Source organism: Schistocerca piceifrons, chromosome 7 (assembly GCF_021461385.2).
Source record: "Schistocerca piceifrons isolate TAMUIC-IGC-003096 chromosome 7, iqSchPice1.1, whole genome shotgun sequence".
NCBI lineage: Eukaryota > Metazoa > Arthropoda > Insecta > Orthoptera > Acrididae > Schistocerca > Schistocerca piceifrons.
The window spans coordinates 226,215,272-226,229,910 of NC_060144.1; positions in this window are offsets into that span (position 1 = coordinate 226,215,272).

The window sequence follows — 14,639 nt, forward strand, 5'->3', positions numbered from 1 at the left end:
TTTCTTCTACTCCTTCCCCCACAACTGCATCCCAGTCGCCCATGACTATTAGATTTTCGTCCCCCTTTACATACTGCATTACCCTTTCAATATCCTCATACACTTTCTCTATCTGTTCATCTTCAGCTATCGACGTCGGCATGTATACCTGAACTATCGTTGTCGGTGTGGGTCTGCTGTCGATTCTGATTAGAAAAACCCGGTCACTGAACCGTTCACAGTAACACGCCCTCTGCCCTACCTTCCTATTCATAACGAATCCTACACCTGTTATACCATTTTCTGCTGCTGTTGATATTACCCGATACTCATCTGACCAGAAATCCTTGTCTTCCTTCCACTTCACTTCAATGACCCCTACTATATCTAGATTGAGCCTTTGCATTTCCCTTTTCAGATTTTCTTGTTTCCCTACCACGTTCAAGCTCTGACATTCCACGCTCCGACATGTAGAACGTTATCCTTTCGTTGATTATTCAATGTTTTTCTCGTGGTAACCTCCCCCTTGGCAGTCCCCTCCCAGAGATCCGAATGGGGGACTCTTCCGGAATCTTTTGCCAATGGAGAGATCATCACGACACTTCTTAAATTACAGGCCACATGTCCTGTGGATACACGTTACGTGTCTTTAATGCAGTGGTTTCCATTGCCTTCTGCATCCTCATGTCGTTGATCATTGCTGATTCTTCCGCCTTTAGGGGCAATTTCCCACCCCTAGGACAAGAGAGTGCCCTGAACCTCTATCCGCTCCTCCGCCCTCTTTGACAAGGCCGTTGGCAGAATGAGGCTGACTTCTTATGCCGGAAGTCTTCGGCCGCCAATGCTGATTATTTATCAAAATTTGGGCAGTGGCGGGGTATCGAACCCGGGACCGAAGACGTTTTGATTATGATTCAAAGACGCTACCCCTAGACCACGGGTCTGAGTATGTAAACTAGAGTAAGGAAAACAAGCCGGCCGGTGTGACCTAGCGGTTCTAGGCGCTTCAGTCTGGAACCGCACGACCGCTACGGTCGCAGGTTCGAATCCTGCCTCGGCCATGAATGTGTGTGAAGTCCTTAGGTTACTTAGGTTTAAGTAGTTCTAAGTTCTAGGGGACTGATGACCTCAGATGTTAAGTCCCATAGTGCTCAGAGATATTTTTTGAAAGAAAACAAACGAGGGCGTGACGAAAAGCAAAGGCCCTGAGTTCTTATGTGAAAACTCTTCAAGCTTTTTAAATAAAACCAACTTTACTAACATTCTAACATGTCTATATTTTTATTTCTCAACACAGTCATACTGGCGAAGAACACATTTCTCCCAATATGGGACCAGTTTGTTAATACCGTCGCTGTAGAAGGTTTGACTACCGATCGATGACAGTGAACCCAAGGCGTCGGATTGTTGCAGATGTCACTGCTCTCGTGTGTGGTCTGGTACTTTCATGCTTTCAGTTGTAATGCGCGTTTGTCACCCACCGACATAATTATGTTACACATCGCCATGTTCCACACTATAATATGGTATCCTCAAACAGCAGAGGGTTGCATTTTCCGTCAGGGAAGTGGAAAGGTCGACAGAGTAATACGCATAACATGTAATACCTTAACCAGTCTTCAAAACCGAATAATAAATTGTTAAGAATTACTTTTCAGCACGCCGTCGCATTATGGGAAACCTTATATGCTTCAGCAATTATAATACTCAGTTTTCGCAAAAGGAAGCTGAACAGGTATCAGACATATAACTCTCGGATGAAACACCCCAGAAGCCTGAAACTTCCTGACAGATTAAAACTGTGTGCCGGACCGAGACTCGATCTCGGGACCTTTACCTTTCGCGGGCAAGTGCTCTACCATCCGAGCTACCCATGCACGACTCACACCCCGTCCTCACAGCACTACTTCTGCCAGTACGTCGTCTCCTACCTTCCAAGCTTTACAGAAGCTCTCTTGCGAACCTTGCAGAACTAGCACTCCTGAAAGAAAGGATATTGCCGAGACAGGGCTTAGCCACAGCCTGGGGGATGTTTCCAGAATGAGATTCTCACCCTGGAGTGGAGTGTGCGCTGATATGAAACTTCCTGGCAGATTGAAACTGTGTGCCGTACCAAGACTCGAAGTCGGGACTGCGCTGTGAGGACGTGGTATGAGTCGTGCTTGGGTTACTCAGATGGTAGTGCACTTGCCCGCGAAAGGCAAAGTTCCCGATTTCGAGTCTCGGTCCGGCACACAGTTTTAATCTGCCAGGAAGTTTCATATCAGCGTACACTCCGCTGTAGAGTGAAAATCTCATTCTGGACCCCAGAAGCCTGCTGTTCTAACAATATGTTTATAGCCTTTATAGTTACATGCAGCGCGGTTGCAATACGTTTTCTCTCAAATACAGGAAAAATCCTGGAGTTTTCAATAGTATTATGACAATTCAGCAATGTCCACAAGATCCAAAAGGCGGATAATGATTAGTTAAGAGAATGTCTTTATTGACCTTCTAATTCATAATTAACATAATTATCCATGAGGCGCCGAAGTATAGTGCTATTACGATAATTAAGTGGTAACCGTTCACCCCGAGAATGCTAATATTTCATCAGAGTACTGACAACTTGCTGTCCACTTTCGATCATAATTTGCATATAGTTTGGTGTTTTTGAAAGTTGTAATCTGTTAAACTACAACTTTACCTGCCTACATGAATCACACTTTAGCATACAATGGCGCCGTAAAGCATCCTAGTTCAAGGACAAGTAGATACTGCGTATTGCGTATGCCATGGCGATTTCTTTATAGCAAGAGACTTTTTAACTAAATATAGTTAAAGTAGGCAATCCGGGTGCACGATCATCTACTATAGTAACACAAGTAATTTTTTTCTTTTTTGTAGGTTTAAATACAACGTCGACAGTTAAAACGTAACAAGTAGAACACTTGCTCACTTCAGAGATTTAGCCTACGCGCTGATTTCGCCAGCCACCGTGATGGAGTAGAGGGGAAAATATTTCCAGTACTTTACATTAATTAAATTGTCTCCAATTTTATCTTTGTCATCATTACCAGAGTGATACACATGCTCGAAAATAAGTTATCTTTCTCTTTTGTTGAGATATTGGTTGTAAGTATTTTGAGAGTAATATTCCGCTAGTTGAATGGCTCTGTTATTTCAGCATTTAGTACTGTTGTTTGTCAACCATTTCTCAAACATAATTCCATTTTAAAAAATTGTTGACGAAGTATGCGACTATTCGTTCCTTCTTCTCTGTCTCTTCTGTTAAACGAAGTTGATAAGGGTCAGGGGAAGAACGATTGCCGGCCGGAGTGTCCGAGCGGTTGTAGGTGCTTCAGTCTGGAACCGCCTGACCTCTACGGTCGCAGGTTGGAATCCTGCCTCGGGCATGGATGTGTGAGACGTCCTTAGGTTAGTTAGGTTTAAGTAGTTCTATGTTCTAGGGGACTGATGACCTCCGATGTTAAGTCCATAGCGCTCAGTGCCATTTGAACCATTTTTTGGAGAACGATGCTCAAGGACTATATTGATGTGAGCTTTATTCTTACAATGGATTCTTACGATGAACTTTTGTGCTGCGTACGTATTCCTTATATATATATATATATGTATATATATATATATATATATATATATATATATATATAATTATTCTACCTATAAATCCCTAGCAGCCGGTATTGCGAACTTAATAATTGTATTGAATTCCCGTTACTGTTTATCGACAACTCACTCAAATAATATCCATTTATTTTATCTAATCACACACTTTTACACCTGAACATATCATGCTTTCCACGCTTTCTGTACTTTAATGTATTGCAAACCTTGTCAAAAGATTTGTAGTGTTCTAATTTCTTGTATACGGCTTCAGATGGGTCACGCAGTCGGATTTAGCTCATCATATGTACTTTAAACCAGGTCGTAATAAAGCGACATACATCTGTTATGTAAATCATGATTTATAGAAACATTTCGCTATAAACCACCGCCCTTTGAACTTTTCTTCCTATCGACAGTTAGCTGGTTGTCTTCGCATCAAGCACTGATCAACTGCAGCTCTACCTGTACTACAAAACGAACTTTAAACGGCGTGGCATTACAGAAGCAACATCAACCCTCAGAACTCTCTTTTCCCGGAATTTAATGCCTAGCTCGTTAGAATTGCTACCGTGTGTAGGCAAAGATTCGCTCCCATACAGATGTGAGGCGCTGCAAAACACGTTTTGTGTCTTTTAATCGATATCTTGTAAATGCGTCATATAACTTCTTATAACCAGGAAGATATAAAGCAGAGTGTATGTGAGTATATCTGGGACCGCCTCCCATACCCCTGGGTCGATTTCAGTTAAATTTGGCACAGAAACAGGAGCCTCATGGGCACAAGCAGTCTGGGGTTTATAAATGCCTAGCTCCAATAGGAGCAGGATTTCAGGCAAAAATGTGTTTTTTTCCAGCCCCTGGTGCACAGCCCATTCTGCATGACTAGCATGTTTGATTGGTAATGGTGAGCCTAGTCACCCTGCTTTGCATGGCAGCCTGTATATCAGGGGCAAATAAATGATTTTCAAGCCCCTGATATGTAGCTTGCCCTGCATAACAGGTGTACTGTGGGAATAGTATCACTTGCTTTGTTGAACTATATTGCAGAAGTTTCATGTGCCAGAGAGCACAACAGGAATCAGGTTAAGATGGGTAGCTGAGAGAATGGACAGAGAGAGGAAGAGGAGGAAATAGAGAAAGAGAGTGGAGTAGGAGGAGGAGATGCATGAGGCAGTTGGAAGGTGTAGAAAAGTGGTGGGCAAGTGGGAAAGGAAGAGAAGAAGGCAGAGATGTAGCTTGCCCTGCATAACAGGTGTACTGTGGGAATAGTATCACTTGCTTTGTTGAACTATATTGCAGAAGTTTCATGTGCCAGAGAGCACAACAGGAATCAGGTTAAGATGAGTAGCTGAGAGAATGGACAGAGAGAGGAAGAGAAGGAAATAGAGAAAGAGAGTGGAGTAGGAGGAGGAGATGCATGAGGCAGTTGGAAGGTGTAGAAAAGTGGAGGGCAAGTGGGAAAGGAAGAGAAGAAGGCAGAGATGGAAAGAGAGGGGGTAGAAGGATATGGTCAGACAGAGGCAGGAGAAAAATATGGTCAGAAAAAGTGGGTTAAGTAAACAGAATAAGAGAGGGGAAGAAAGACACAAAGAGATAAAGAGAGTAAGCAGGAGGAGATAGACTGATAGAGGTGGCAGGATGAGGTGGGCAAAGAGAGGGAGGAAGATGTGGACACAGGTAGGAGAAGAAGGGTGAGGTGTGTTAAATGTATGTGCCTGCGTTTCATCATCTTGAATGTTGCACGTAGTAAGATAGGTCACGGGTAAAATTTGAGCCCATTTAGATAGAAACTGTACAGAAAAATTTACTTTTTAAATACATTTGTGCTAACTAGGACAATATTTTACACTGATATCAGTGATGGCTCTGAATCATACACTCTCAGTTATCTCTCAAATGGCTCCTTAGTGGACTCGGGTTTATAGGAACATTTTTGCTTGTGCTGTCACATAGATTCACAAACATCAGTTTTCACTGCTAAATGTGATCGGCCGTATATACACAAAAGCTACAATTTTTTCACTAAAAGTTTTCAATCATCTGAAGTATTATCTCAGCTGGAATTGAATTCACGCTTCTTCTCATATTTAGCACTGGAAAACAACCTAGGAACTTACGTCTGTTACAGAGGAAAGCTTATGTAGTACGTATTTTCAAAGAAATAAGAAGTCAGTCTACTATAACAAGCTTTAGCTTTTATTTTGAAGTTTTTATCAAGAGCCCAAGGGAAGTCAACGTACTGCTGAGGGAGGTAGGGGTTGGAGTGGGCGCCACATTATGTTTCGCTTGTGGGGGAAAATGTTTTTGAACCAACCTTGTTGGTCAATCTAACTTCAAGGTATGTGTCAGGCAGAATAAAATCTTTCTATCATTATGTGGTAAGTGAACATGTTGTTCAATAACTATTTTTAATAACACTTACTGTGTGAAAAAAATCTATGTGGAAATGAGAACCACGTACCTTGAAGTCGTTGGGGATGAGGGCGAAAATGTAACCTACCTCATGACATGCCACCACCGTTAGTTCAGGAGATATGACGTCGAATACCGAGATGCGTGAAAAACTGTCGCATCATGCATGACATTTTAATTTGTTATTCCTTTACTACCAACTGCATTCATAACACATTTCACAGGCAGTAGCACATATACCACTGGATGTACTTGCGAAATTATGTCACTGCAGGACTCATATTTCAGGAGATACGGTGCGATAAGAATAGATCTTCGAGGAAATGAAACTGCAGGACGAAATTCAGTAGGGATGCAGGTGAAATATGTGCACAGATACGTGTGCGGTATGCTACACGTATGTTAAAAATATCTGTGTGTGAGAACATGGACAACGCCAATGTAAAAAACTCATACTAAACCACTGGAATAATCTTAACCGAAATTGGAGAACGAAACACTCCGATTAAAAAGTATGTAAGATAAGGATATAGCCTTTCACCCTTGCTGCTCCATCTATACATCGAAGAAGCAGTAACGGAAATAAAAGGAAGATTCAAGAGGGGAATTAAAATTCAGTGTGAAAGGATTTTAATGATAATATTTACTGATGACTTTGCTATCTTCTGTGAAAGTGAAGAATGATCACAGGATCTGTTGAATGAAATGAACAATCTAATGAGTACAAAATGTGGACTGAGAGTAAATCGAAGAAAGTCGGAAGTAATGAGAAGTAGTAGAAGTGATAAAAGTGAGAAATTTACCATCATGCCTGCTGATCATGAAATGGATAAAGTTAAGGAAATCTGCAACATAGACAGAAAAGTACTCCTTGGTGGGCAGTGAAAAGAGGGCATAAAAAGCAGACTAGCATGCAGGTCCTCTAGTAAGAAACACAGGCCACACTTTGAGGAAGAAATTTCTCAGAATATATCTTTGGAGCACAGCATTGCATTGAAGTGAAACGTGGACTGTGGGAAAACCGGAACAGAAGAGAATCGAAGCGTTTGAGGTGACGTGCTTCACAAGAGTGTTGCAAATTGGGTGGACTCGTAAGGTAAGGGATGAGGAGGTTCTCCGAAAGGAGAAAAGGAATACATGGAAAACACTGACAAGAAGAAGAGACAGGATGGTAGGACATGCAATAGCGTCCATGGTAGTAGAGGGAGCTGTAGAGGATAAAAACTGCAGAGGAAGACAGGGTTTGGAATGTATCCAGCAGATCTTTGAGGATGTAGCTTGCAAGTGCTACTCTGAAACGAAGAGATTGTCACAGGAGAGGAATTCGTGACAGACAGCAACAAACCTGAGGTGCCCTGCTAATCCCACAGGACAGGACAGATAGTATAAATTGTTGAAAGGGGCTACATTAAGGGGCTGTCAGTTACACTCGAACATACAACTTTTAGTATTTGATCAAACATTACAAGAGCCATAAAAATTTTCTGTTTTAAACACACAGCTTTAATCTTTATATTTTGATTAGCGGCTGAAAGCCACTTTAATTTAAAAACGGCTGAAGGCCAATAACTTAAAACGGAAGCATAATCAGAAATTTAAAAGGCAAGCCTTATCTTAAAACAGTTCTTTAGTTAGGCTGAAGTAAACAAGTTCAATTAATATCGACTGAAGGCCTAACACTTAACACTCCGAAACATTAAATTCTTTTTAAATACCAAAGGCCTTACGTGAAACAGTTCTTTAATTTAGGCTGAAGGCCTTAAGAACAAACAACTGAAACTCGAAATCGGCTGAAGGCCGCAGACTTAAAAATTCCACATCATTAAAATTTTTAAAATGTCAAAGGGCTTACGTGAAACAGTACTTTAAACTAGGCTGAAGGCCTTGAGAGGAAAACACCTCTAATTTAAAATAAAAATCGGCTGGAAGCCATACAAGTACAAACAACAGGAACAAATAAAAAAAAAATAGGCAGTACACACAAGGGTGGCCAGATGTTCGAGGGTCGGCCTGTCATTCAAACACTATCGCTCGCTTAGGTGAGACAGGCAGTCGGGCCAAACATTCACGATCCGACGACAACCCAACCGACCGACGGCCAGCGGACCCAGCGACAAGATAACTTCTACTTCACCCGACCAGGGATCAACAGGGAGTTGAACGGAACAAGGTAGAAGATATTGGCACCCACAACCAATCATACACGGAGCTGTCAAACTACACAACTTGCTGGACAGCAACAACATGATGAGGAAACTACACTGCCTGAAATTTACGTCAACGGCCAGGGCAGGTAACCGGAACGTTAACGGCCACAAGGCAGAAGATTCTGCTGGTGCACTTCAATTCAAGTAACCAAATACAGTCTAACTCCATTGGAGGGTGGCTAGAATTTTCCAACGTGAAAACCACGTTGTTGCTCCCGGGAATATCCCAACAGCGACAACGAACTCCAAATGACACAATGTGAACAGTCCTGACTTGTTGGTAGGTTAAATCAAAACTCAACTTTCGTGTCCAGGGTGGGTGAGCCACGGACCTCGTAGCAATGGGAACAGCGCCACACTCTCCGACACCGCGTAGAGACCGCCAGCGGGCCCCGGCCAAACTATGCCTCCCCGAGAGTTCCTCGCTGCTCCACGCCCACCGACCGACAGTCAGAGCCAGTACGCAGACGACATTTAAAATAACCTCTCAGTCAGGATTATAGAAACTACACACAGTTTCACGAACACTTGCACGAAGAACTAGGCAATGGAAACGACAGTGCCTGTACAATAACAAGGACGAATCGCGAGTCGGCACACACAGCCAACCCATAAGCGATCGCCGGCCAAATACACGTCGTCCGGCAAGACGACCGACCGACGACCAACCAAAGCTGTTCCCACTCCAATCATGTGTGTCAGCAACCGTCAGGCGAGTCATGACGGTCCTGGCCTCACTGCTGCCGCGCTCCGACTGAACTTGTACCGCGTGCCAACTCAAACACTGCTAGATCCTAAATGCGCTGCTGGCACGTTACAACTCCTCCACGACGCACGACGACCGGAAAGTAATCGCAGTGCATCAAAGATAATACGGCAAGGCTTATATCGATAAGCGCCGCTGCTGCCGCTCACGGGCAGGGAAAGCAGCAGCTCAGTGACACAAGTAATTGAAACTAACATAACGAGGTGGCAGTACGGCAGAAACAGGATGTTAAATAAGAGATGGGGCGAACACAAGCCAGGCACGGCTCAAAACCAGTCAGTATATTATGGACTGAAAACAAATAGTTACTATCTGGAAGGAAATACTGTGAGGGTTAAGGGCCACCAGCCTCCTACTGTGCAGACGGTGATAACACGGAAGAAAGTGGGGGAGAAGAAGCTGGACAACAAAGAGGGGAAGGAGTATATGGGCACAGATGGGCGCAGAGGAGATGGACATAGAGAGGAGGAGAGGGAAGTGGACAGAAAGAGACAGGAGCGGAGGTGATGGAAGTGAACAACAACAGGCATGGATGTCAAATCGATAGTGAGGAAGATATCGGCAGAAAGAGGGAGTGGAGGAGATTAATAGAGAGATGGGGAGGGGAAAGTGGGCATAGAAAATGAAGGAGATTGGCAGAGTGAGGAAAGAGGAAGAGGTGGACAGAGTAAGGATATAGGAAGAGACAGACATGGAGAAAGGGAGGAGGAGATGGGTGGACAGAGGGAGAGGAGGAGATGGATGGAGATATGGTGAGGAGGAGGTGGAGAGAGAGCGGGACGAAGAGGAGATAGACAGACGAAGGAAAGAGAAAGAGATGGGCAGGGAGGAGTGGAGGAGAAGATGGACAGAGAGATGGTGTGATAGAGATGGACAGACAGGGGGTGAAAGGGGAGATGAACTGAGAGAGGGGCAAAGAGAAGATAGGCTAATAGAAGATTGGAGTATACACAATGGACATTAATAAAACCGATAAACTGCAGGGACAGATTCCTGACTGGAAATAGAGAAAAAATGTCCTATGAACACGTGGCTGGAAATGCATCGTTCCCACACTGGTTGGCTCTGACGAATGACAGTTCCTCTGAACACGCGTCTTGTGTTCCTTGTATGGTGTAGGTTTGGCGATTGATGCAGTGATTTGTAGGCAGCAGAAAGGTCCGGTGGTTTTTGCGGGAACAAGCCGAGATCGTGTTTGTGTACGACCAAGCAGGTGGAAACGGTCGAGAGGTAGCACGGCTATACAAAAACAAATACACTCACACACTCCAACCACATCACCTAACGTTTCAATTCCTTTCAGACAGACGAATGTGCAGGGAAACGGCGGACTTAGCGTAAACCACATTTGGAGGACTAGGTTCTGCAACACACTGTTTACTTGCAAACGATGTACGTAAACTTGGTAAGTGAATGTTGAATGGGAAGTGCAGAGCATGCAGGAACTGATAAAAATTTTTTCAATTGGTTTTCCGTCGGAGATGCTGTTCCATCCGTAATGACGTCGAATACAATGCTGAGTGTGCCTCCGAAGTTCCTTAAGTTTTATACTTAAATTAAGGAGAACACACCTGCATTCTGATCCTAGATTGATAGCTTGTCTTACCAGATTTAAAGTCATCTAACAGGGTCAGACGAAATCTTTTCGACCTTCCGGTGTCATAAGCGAACAACGTCACATTTCGGTGCACGACATCTATGTACGATTTACTTCGGTACGGTATCCTGCAACCTGCGACCAGTGAAGTTTGCGGCAGATGAAATTTCCACTCAGAAAAGTTCGAGACAAATTCACTCATGCGCCTCTTCTAACTCTTAAACTAGCCCGTCAGAGTACCTTAGGGCTCTTACCTAGTGTTTTGCTTTATAATAGCTATTGATGAAGAGGACTGGAGGTGTTCTAACATTAATTGTAATACCATAATTTTTGTATCCGAAATGATGACATTACTTTATTATCTGTCGGAGAGATTCACAAAATTTTATTCTGTGAACAAGTCTGCAGAAACGAGATGGTAAATAGAAGTGTCAAATTGTAATTAATGCACAAACAACTTTCATAGAAGTATTCGACATTAACGCAGCGCAAAATCGTTGTCTGCAGGGCTGTCATGAGAACTGATTCGCATCGCACTGAAACAACAACGAGATATGTAATGCTATTGCCACCGGAGAGATCTGTTCTTGTGGCGGTTCTGGAACACCCAGTTAGGTTTCTTTGCGACATAGTGCAAGTGACACACTGACGCTCGTTGACGAGTCCCTCAAATTGACTGAATAAGGAATAAAGATTTTCTTCCATGTTGGGAAACAGGAACAGCCATTTACAAAATACGTGATTGATCGTTATCCAGTGGACTTGTAGCTCCTCCACAAATTCGCAAAACTTGGAATCGCCTTTGAAGGTAACTGCCGTTAGCAACAATCGCGTACCTCCTATTCAAACCGCGAAGCATCGAAAAATTATTTATTATACTTTTAGATCATCTGTCACGCAATAATAATCTGAACCATTCGGTCACATACACCCGGAAATTCCCGTAATGCGAGTAGTCTATTCAGTATACAGTGAAGGATTAGGCACACATTTTGAACAGCAAAACTAAAATCGTTATCTTCACGATTGCGTGTTATAACCGTTCACCCTAGACATTAGCAATAATATGTGTACCGAGCAGCATCTATCAGCTTAGAGAAATTGCTATAGATACCATAGTATCGTTCTCTTAGCACAGGTCTTGACAAATTTCGTTATTAGAGAAATGTGTAGAAATGTAACTGTTGTTACACTGTCCTTAATTATGTGAGCTGCCCAGATAGGCAGATCTTTCAGTTAAGTATATGCTGCAGTGATTTTCGGTGATTGGTGACCAATCCCTGTGTGACATACTGTTTCTGACTACACATAGTTTGCATACGATAAATAATTGTGTCCATTCTTCTTGGACTGTTGAAAATTGCTGATAAAACTCGTATTATTCATTATGTTGACTGGTGGAATTATGAATCCAAAAGGGAAAAGTAGCAACGCTAACCCTTACTTTCTATAAGTGAGACTTAAGACTAACTTTGAACTGCAGAGTAACTTACATTTTAAATGAAGATCAAAAAATATTTGTCAAAAGTGATGAACCGTTTGTTAATAACAATTACAGAAACCACGTTAAGAGCAGAGTGGATTTATAATGGGAAGATGCTGTCCCTTCCCAGCTTTACTCAACTGTATGAAAACGTGGATCGGGAAAAAGGAAACTATTTCGCAAAGCCAGTTTCATTCGCATAGAAGCTAATTTTACAAGATACTGAGAACGATTTACATTTTTATCTTCCTATCGAATGAACTTTCAGGGAATACGATTTTCGTATCTAACCAAAAAATTTGGGTTCGCTAATTATTCTTTAAAATTAAATAATGAGTGAGCAGAAATTGTTCTATAAGTCGTCGTCTTTGAAGATAACTTCACATTTCTTTCAATATTTAAAGTGTAAATTAAGATATGTTAAGACAAATTAAGATACGCCTAACAAGTAGAATTTTAGACTAAGAGTAAGGAAGTTATTGTGAAAAATAAGGAAGACAAAAAAAGAACAATGAGTTCGTTAGAAACGTTGTTGCTAGTACGAGGTGTAACGAAATTTTTTTATTCATAAGTGTACAGATAATCATTCGATCTCATACCAAAGATTAATATGAAAAATATTTAACACTGACGGCCAAAAGAAGATTTACGCTTTTCGTTTCTCAGTTTTAGTAATAGTTACCTTTCGTTGTTCTCATGTCCTAGTGATAAGACGTGCTGTGTAATTACTTGTGAAATTGTGCTAAATAATGAAAGCAACTGCTGAAACGAAGTATTTTTTTTAAGTAGTCACTCACGAATGTACGTGCCGTCTTACTTTGTGTAGCCAGTCGCATGTATTTCTTACTAATGTAACTTTCAATATTAAGTGACTTAGTATCCACAGTTGACCTTTGCGTGTGTCGCAACGGCACTTCACGCCAAAGATTTAGTACGCGACATAAATAACAATTCTCATTTGAAAATTGCGACACCGGCTGACTAAGCTTCTAACAGTTTTAACAGGGCGGTTACAGAGGGCGATGTATTCGGATCAGAGGCAGAACACAAGAAGCGGAAATGCTCGGAGGTACTTTATATAGACCCCCGATAGCAATATTTTTTTTAAATAGGTAGAAATAAAACGAATAATAGAAAGCGTCAGAAATTCGAAATTAATTCACTCACTATAAATTCTTTGACGCCAGCTGTATGTACTACCATTTCGTTACAAATGTGGATTGTCAACGACGACCGTTGTTTCAGACAAACATGTAAAGGTGCGTTAATATCTTTGCGCCTTGCGGCTAGTAGCCGTGCGATTGTAGCTTGCCCCACATGGAAGTACAGGCACCCAGTGTGAACACAGGTCTGTATGGAATCACTCTCACGCGCATGCTGAGGAAGAAGTATGCACCTAAAAGCGTGCCTCTTCTTGCGCGAGGGACAAGCACAGTCGCACGGCGATTAGGCGCAAGACGCACTGGTGTAAACGCACCTTAAGAATACATGCCTTGACGTACACAGGACAATGTCAACAGCGCGTAATTGCGTACTAAAATGAAACACCTGCTGCCGGCGTTTTGTCGTTATTTCATTACATTGAAATCAGTTTCGTTGATTCAATACACCATCTTCAGGCCTTAAGTGATGGGGTGAACCCCAATCGTATACACGATCCCATCACTGGCCAACATATGTGATCTGGCTTCCGTAGAATACCGTAACAGCGAAGCTGTTCGTGCAACCATCAGTATGGCTGGACATACAAAAAATAACAACATTGGACTCGCTACCTCGTTGTCTCATTCTACCTGGTGCGTTGCGGGAATCCAGTTAATAACGTTATCGCCCATTACCTGATTAATAAGTGGGCCGTGGTATATGGATGTAGACTATGTGGTAAATGGAAATTTGTTTTGGTCTGGACAGCATGCATGATTAGCCGAAGTGTTTTAGGCGACCACTCGGAATAAATGGAAAATCCAGTTTCGAGTCTCTATCCGGCACAAGTTTTCATATGCCACTAACAGGTAGTACATCTATACCTAACACAGCTGATGTCAAAGAAATCACTCAGCGAATAAATTCCGAATTATTTCGTTACAGATATGCGTCGTCAACAAATTCTGTTTTTCCAGAAATTCAATAATCATCAGAGACTACAAGTAAAAATGGGCTGAACCCTTTTTGGGATAGCAGTATGCAGAACACTAGTCAGAGCTTGAAACTCCTTGGAATAGACACGTCTATAAGGCCTATAAGGCCTGTACGTTGGAGATGAAGATGGGAACAAAACATTCGTCCTTTCACGTAGAATGCTTTGGATAAAAATCTCCCTCCTGTATGCACAAATCTTTACTTAATGCGAAGGGTGCAGTGAAACCTAGTCATACTGAGGCGAACAACCAGCAACTATATATTGTGGCAAACTTCTCTTGTGACATTTGTTATTCATAAACGTGTTCCCCTTAAACTAACAGTGTTTCGCAACAATATTTTCTGCATCTACACCCAGATCCGCATAATTACTCTGAAATTCAAAATTAAATGCCTGGCAGAGGGTTCATCGGAGCACCTTCAAGCTATTTCTCTACAGCTCGCGAA